This window comes from Sciurus carolinensis, unplaced genomic scaffold (genome assembly GCF_902686445.1).
Source record: "Sciurus carolinensis unplaced genomic scaffold, mSciCar1.2, whole genome shotgun sequence".
Lineage (NCBI taxonomy): Eukaryota > Metazoa > Chordata > Mammalia > Rodentia > Sciuridae > Sciurus > Sciurus carolinensis.
The window spans coordinates 317,435-325,161 of NW_025920240.1; the positions used below are offsets into that span (position 1 = coordinate 317,435).

Sequence of the window (7,727 nt, forward strand, 5' to 3'; positions counted from 1 at the left end):
CTATTTTTCTTTTTAATTTCTATCACTTATATCTAAAAAGTCCTTATTTATGAGTCAATAAAAACCTCTACAGTAAAAATTATAAAATGCTTAAGAAACTGAAGACACTAAAAGATAAAGATGAAAAGACATCCCACGTTCAAATACTAGGAGAATTAACATTGTTAAAATGGCCAAACTATCAAAAGGCAATCTACAAATTCAAGACAATTCCCATCAAAATACCAATAACATTCTTCACAGAAATAGGGGGAAAATTCTAAAATTCAGAAGAAAGCATAAAGACCCAAAGTTGCCAAAGCAATCCTGAGGAAAAATTATAGAGCAAGGCTAGAGGCAGCATGATTCCTGATTTCAAATATGCTACAATGCATTTGATGGTAACAAAAATATCATGGTATTAACTTAAAAAATACAAAAAACAATGGAATTAGAGGACTCAAAAATAAACTCATAGCCTCTATAGTTATCTGATTCTCAACAAAGTAGCCAAAAACACATTGGAAAGAAGATAGGCTCTTCAACAAATGGTACTGGGAAAATTGAATATTCAAATGTAGACAATTGAAACTAGACCTCTATGTCTCAGCCTGTACATGAATGAACTCAAAATGAATCCTAATAGTTCAGGAAATGGTAGCAAGAATTGACAAATGGGATTACACAAAATTTTAAAGCTTCCACACAGCAAAAGAAAGAAGAGAGTTAGGAGAGATTCTACAGAATGACAGGAAATATTTGCCAACTATTCATCTGACAGAATATTAACATTCAGAATTATATACACAAAAAGTTATCAACAAAAGAGCAAGTAATCCAACCAAAAAATTGGCAAAGAGCCTGCACAGACACTTTTCAAAAGCAAGTACAAATGGTCAATAAATATCTGAAAAAGTTCTCAACATATTTGGCTATCAGGGAATGCAAATAAATACTACACTGAGATTCCACTCCACCTACTCAAAACAGATAGTCAGAAAACCAAAACTAACAAATGCTGACAAAGATGCGAAAAAGGAACACTTACGTATTGTTGGTGTGAATGTAAATTAGTACAACCATAATGGAAAACAACAAGCAAGTTCCTCAAAAAATTAAAAACAGAATTACCATATGATGAAAACTATATACCATTCCTGGCTATATTCTGGAGAAAATGACATCAGCATGCAAAAAGATATTTGCATACCTATTTTTATTGTGGCATTACTAACAAGAACCAACTTAAGGAATCACCCTAGGTGCTGTCAATAGATGTATAGGTAAAGAAAATAAGACATATACACATATGGAATATTATTCAGTCATAGAAAAGAAAAAACATGTCATTTGCAGGAAAGCAGATGTACTGGTGTTTCTCATGTTAAGTGAAATAAGCCAAACTCAGAAAGACAAGTGTCACATGTTTTCCCTCATACATGGAAACTGTTTAGGAAAAAAGATAAAATGAAGTAGAGAAGGTATTTTAGGGAAGGAGAAGAAAAGCAGGCAGTGATAGAAAGAGCAGGGTAAGAGAAAGTAGTTGGGAGGATGCACACAATTAAAACATGATATATGCATGTATGGAAAAGTCAGTGAAACCCATTAATTTAAAAAAATTAATGGTTAATATTTGTAACAAAAGTTGTTCAAAGTAAAAGAATATTAAAACAATTTTAACACATACCCACACACACAATACTTGTTTGCTTTTCCCAATTTCAACTATATGTCTATAATAATTTCTATAACCTCCTTATTTAAGTAGTAATAAGTTCTCTGAAATCTACCATGATGATTTCAGAATGATGGGCTCAAAAACTTTCACTACTTTATCCTATTTAATAAATACATGAAAACTTTCTCCCACAGAGAGGTATTTGAGCTGCTTTGGCTATACAGATGCTACACAGTCATGCATCTGATACACAAGTTCAAGATTTTTCTGGGGCATATGACTGTAGCATACATGTACTATGCTATATGCACAGGTTCAATTTTACTATTGATGCTATTTTCTTCCAAAGTGGTTACATTAATTTACTCCCAAGGCAGTGGATAAGTAAGTTGCTTTTAGTTCAGGTCCCTGCCAACACTATACCATCAGAATTCATTTTCTTCTAATAATTAGAGCATAAAATGCTCTCTAGCAGTGGTTTTAACTTGCATTAGCTTAAAGGAGCCCAGCATCCTAGACAGAACCTGAATTAATTTTTAAGAAAGAAATGTTTCACATCAATCAGTTCAGTAAATAACTAAAAGAAACACCAGTTCAGTATTTTGCTTGCCTCTCCAAGTTTCCACCTCACCAATTTCTGGTCTGAGCACTCCTTACATTTTTGGTCATTTTTCACATACATTTAGCTTTTAAAATAGTTTAACTCTATGTTTTTAGTGGGAAGACTAAGTCCAAGCTGAAGAATCTTCATTGTCTTCAAACACTGAGATCCATATGACAAAGGGGATGAAGGATATGGGAGAAAGGGGAAAATGAGTATTTATTGTGGGCAGGCAACCTATTTTCAGGAAAAAAGATAATCAACAACAGTGCTGGAATCCTTATAGCCAAAAGGCAAAAGTCTTCATCACTGGTTGCCTGTTTGCATGAAATACTGACAAACATATGAAAGGAAGACAGGTACACAGTGAGTTGCTACTAGTTCAGTGTCAAGGAAGCCATACTATAAGTAATCTGTACTATTCTCTCAAAATATCAGGGTTAGGAAAACACTACCACAATCATTTCCTCACTTTCTAACAAACACTGACATGAAAAAGAATTGAAGGCATCACAGAAGTATTGTGACTAACTTATCTTGAGAAGTGTTGAAAGCACAGGCATACAACTGGAAAATAATGAAGTTCACTTTTCTCTTCTCTAGTTAATAACAAGCACAGTAATCATCTCATGGTTCACAAAAATTCAGAACATAGAAATACCCAGAAAACAGAAATACTCCTAATGACAAGTGTTTAAGAGGCAAGTTTTATATGTGCTAAAATATTACTATTTAAAAATTATTTTGTACCTGTAGATGGATAAAATACCTTTATTTTATTTTATTTTTATGTAGTGCTAAGGAACAAACCCAGTGCCTCACACATGCTAGGCAAGCATTCTGCCATTGAGCCCCAGCCCCAGCCCCAAAATTACTATTTAAATGAAAAATACATACAAATACACACACACACACACACACACACACACACACACACATACATAATATATGTATATATTTATATATTACATTTTCCATTTTTTTAAAAGACTGGTTATTTTGGAGGTACTAACTCTATGATCATTCTCAATCACTTCTTCTGTTTGCTGATTCTTGAAATCATGAAAAAAATCCAGTTCATCATCTAGGTTTTAAAAAAAAGTCTATCACAGAAACCTGGAAGTTTACTATAGTATTTGAAAAGAATAAAATTTCTATATAAATATTAACAGCATAACAAATGAGAAAAAATATGAAAAGCAAACATTTTTAAATGCAAAAATAAACATGTAAAATACAAAAAAGTTAAATGAACCATTATTCATTTTGATGACCCACTAAGCATCCTTCGACCTTTTCTAGTCATTACATTGACCTTATTAGAAATGACATATATGTAGAATGTTCTAGAACTGCTAAATTCTTTCTGCTAACCACCAATAATTCAGTGAGAGAGATACAGCACTATTATGTATTTTAGGTAAAGAAATAAAGTTTACCCTGATGAAACTGAACTCTAGTGAAGTGAAGTAACTGACAGTGACATGACTAGTAAAGACTGAAATGAAACTAGAATCCCAGGTTTCTCTTAAAAGATCATCTTAGACCAGAAATTTCTAGAGCAGCACTGTTCAAAAGAAGTACAATGCAAGACACATAGGTCATTTAAACATTTCTAACAGAACACTAAAACAAAGAAAGAGGCAAATTTTAACAATATATTCTGTTTAATTTGGTTTAACTACAATGTTACTACTTTAAAATAAATCAATATAAAAATTATTAAGAAGATATTTTACTTTCTTTTATCCATGCTAAATCTTTCAGATCCAATTTGTATTTTATTTTATTTTATTTTTTTGCTTTTTTTATTGTAAACAAATGGGATATACTTTGTTTCTCTATTTGTACATGGAGTCAAGGCATACCATTTGTGTAATCATAAATTTACATAGGGTAATATTGTTTGATTCATTCTGTTATTTTTTCCCTTCCCCCCCACCCCTCCCACCCCTCTTTTCCCTCTACAGTCCTCCCAATGTGTATTTTAGACTTACAGTATCTCAATTCAGACCAGCCACATTTCAAGTTCTCAATAGCTACATGTGGTCTGTAGCCACTGTGCTGGACAGGGTACTTCTAGATAGATTATAGACAGGAACTGTGAAAAAGGTCCAATGGTGTGAAAACCTTCATAATCCAAACCTTCAAATTAGAACTTGGAATTATACCCATGTCACTTATATAAACATAAAATGACTAAAATATCAGTTAAACACAAGACCATAATTTCTATGAAGCTATAATTATTATATTATTTTCTACTTTTCTTATTCTACATTCAATCTACCTCATGTCCTGATCTTGAATTGATTATTTTGTGAATGACAAATAAAAAAGTACTATCAATAATGAAAACAGTTAATATTTGAGTATTTTACTATGTATCCAGCAATGTTCACAGTGCTTTATGTGAATCAACTGATTTAAGGAGAAAATGAGGCAATTTATTTAAATATTCAACCTCCCAAATAGAGTTATGTTAATAATATAGAGATATTTAAGCACAATTGTTTATTTCAACTTTTTATTTTGTTTATGCACACATATTTATAGTTTTACATTATTTCAAAATGTTTTTTCTTCTTGATACCTACTGTATTTCTTCTACCTACAAACTGTATCATTAAATATTCAATTGCACACATCATTTCACCATTATCTCCTTTATAAAACTATAACCCTGTTTAGCACAGTATTGCATGATACATTTTTGGTTACTACATCCCCTTCAATGGTTCTCCCAACTACTTCATGTACAGTGCTTAATATTATTGGATCTTCAGTAGACACTGACTTGAATGTCGCCACCCCAAAATCCTATACTGTAGTTTTTTTCTGAGTTCCTTTTTTAAAGAAAGAGAACAATTTTCATTTCTGTGTGGATGAATACATACATAAGTAATTTTTATCTCTTAAATTAGGCAAATAATTTACCTTTCCATTTTGCCATTAAACACAAGTTGTCTATGCCTTAATAAGAAATTCTCAGCAAAAATTAATAAATTAGTCTCTTCAACTATTCAGTGTGGCCCAGGCTGCTTATTCATCTACTCAAGGAAAAGCAAACACAAGAACAATTTGCCCTTTTCCTTTATCAGTTTCTTGAAGTACTGAGTGAAAAATAACAGTAATAATTCAGAATACTTAAGCAATTCACATTTAAGTGCTTGAATGAACTGCAAAAAGGTGTTGTACAAGTTTTCTTTCATCAGGATAACATTTCAAGTAACCAACTTTATCTCTAGAGAAGTGGATATCTAAATTCATCTGTCAATAAAAAAGATATACTAACATCACATACTAATTATCTAATCCTAGTCGCCTACAATAAGACTCCATCCACCAAATGCTATCTTATTTGTATGTCACCTAAATGCAACTTTAGAGAAAACTAGAATCAAGAACTCCTGAATATGGTAGGATTAGAGGCAGTCAAGGCTTACCTACTGCTTTATGAGACTGAACCAAAATGGAAGCTGTGGCACTGCATGTTCATGTAGGGGCCATAGAAAAGTACTGGAGTGTGAACACAGGGAGCCAGTGATCAGGCAAAAACCCAAAATATGGTGCTTTATAAATAAAAAGAAACTCAGAATCTATATAGCAAGCTATCATGAGAGAAGAGATTCCCTGAACATTGCAAGAATTCATCAATGTCCTGAGGAGCCATCTAAAGTGGGTGCAAATGTCTGAATTGTTGCATGGGAGATCTGAAACCCCTGCATTTTTTATACTCCAAGATCCAATGTCCTCTCTTCTTCTCTGTTCCAGCAGGTGTCCTACTCTGAGAGTTAGTTTGGGTCCCTGGAATTGACTGCTGAGGATTCTAGGCAGTGATAAATATGGTCTATGAGGCAGAGAGAAGCAACAAGACACTTCTACATAAAATGTATGGTTGAATCTCTTGAAAGGAGGGACAGCAGCTGTGAAGCGAACTTACAATAGGGCTGGGTCCAGGAGCACCATAGTTTCAACTGGTAAATCTGTTCATCAAGAGGCTCCCTACCCCAGTGCAGATTCCACTGATTGGTCTTCCACGCTCAGAGGCAGACAACAAACCACTACAGTTGGATATTTGTCACATGCCCAAGTGTACATACTGAAGATCTTGGCCACCATGGGTGAGCAAACCAGACTGGTTCACAGGCATGGAGGCTGAGAGAATGGGGGATGGCTACAACTGTCACTACAACCCCATTCTTGATGCAAAATCAGAGACCTGGGCATAAATTTAGCACTACTCTAGGTAACTTTGCCTTAGCTCTGGCTGGTGAGCAAGGGGAGATTGAGCTCAGTTCACACACTGCCCTAACTGCTTGACCTGCCTGAGCTGCAGCTGAAAAGGAACACATCATACTGCCACCAGCCCCCACAACATCCTATACCTGGCAAATGACAAAAATGTGAGGTCTTGGAAAAAAGTGCCTCCCATCTTAAATATCTTTGGTTTTCCTTTCATTTTAATTTTGTTCTTTACTGTTTTGTTTCCCTTTTTTAAATACTTTTATCCAATTTTATTAAATGTTTTAATTATTTAATTGTAGTTTGCTCTTATCTCTACTTCCTCATTTTATTTCCATTTCTTTCTTTTCACATTTCTTCTTCTGTTTCCTCCCTTTAAAATTTTACCAGTACTTTTTTTTTGCACAGTACTGAGGATCAAACCAAATGTTGCTCTTCCACTGAGCTACAAGTCTTTCATTTTTTACTTTTAAGACAGAGTATCTGGGCTGGGATTGTAGCTAAGTGGCAGAGAGCTTGCCTAGCATGTGTGAGGCACTGGGTTTGATCTTTAGCACCACATAAATTAAATAAGTAAAATAAAGGCATTCTGTCAATCTAAAGCAAGGAAGAAAGAAAGAAAGAAACAAACAAACAAACAAACAAATACAGAGTATCATTAAACACCCAGGCTAATATCAAACTTGAAAGAGTCCTGCCTCAGCCTCCAGGGTAGATGGGATTATAGGTGTGAGTCAATGTGCCCAGCTATTTCAATATTAATTTTACTTTCATTAAGGTCTAATTTTTAACATATTCTATATTATGCATACCCCTTTCTTCTTTTGGTTATTTGGGTTGTAGAGGTTCTTTTTTTATGTTTTTATTGTATGTTGATATATGATTTGCTTTCAAGTTGTTTGTTGTAACTGGTGGTCATTTTCTCCTCTCAAACTAGAACTATGAATTAAGTCCAGCACCTTGAAACATGGTAGATGTTATGACACTGAACTTTAGCCCTGACCCAGTTGAGAGAAATTGTACCTTAGTCTATTCAGGACTGAGTCTTCCTCAAACCTTGATGGATCCTTCAACATAAAAATAGGGTGGAGAAAAGCACCCAGCAGACAACCTGGCTGCAAGTATGCACACATGACAGGGGTGGACTGAAGACTACTACAGCCCCTGAACAACAACAGAGAAATAACATGACTCTTGTTACATGCCACTCTAAGGGACCCTAGC

The 7,727-nt window shown here is 34.1% G+C and overlaps 1 pseudogene; it reads right to left on the bottom strand.

Annotated features, from left to right (window-relative positions):
• Positions 1–7,727, bottom strand: part of LOC124975289 (coiled-coil domain-containing protein 138-like) — a 38,531-nt pseudogene that overhangs the window by 12,735 nt on the left and 18,069 nt on the right.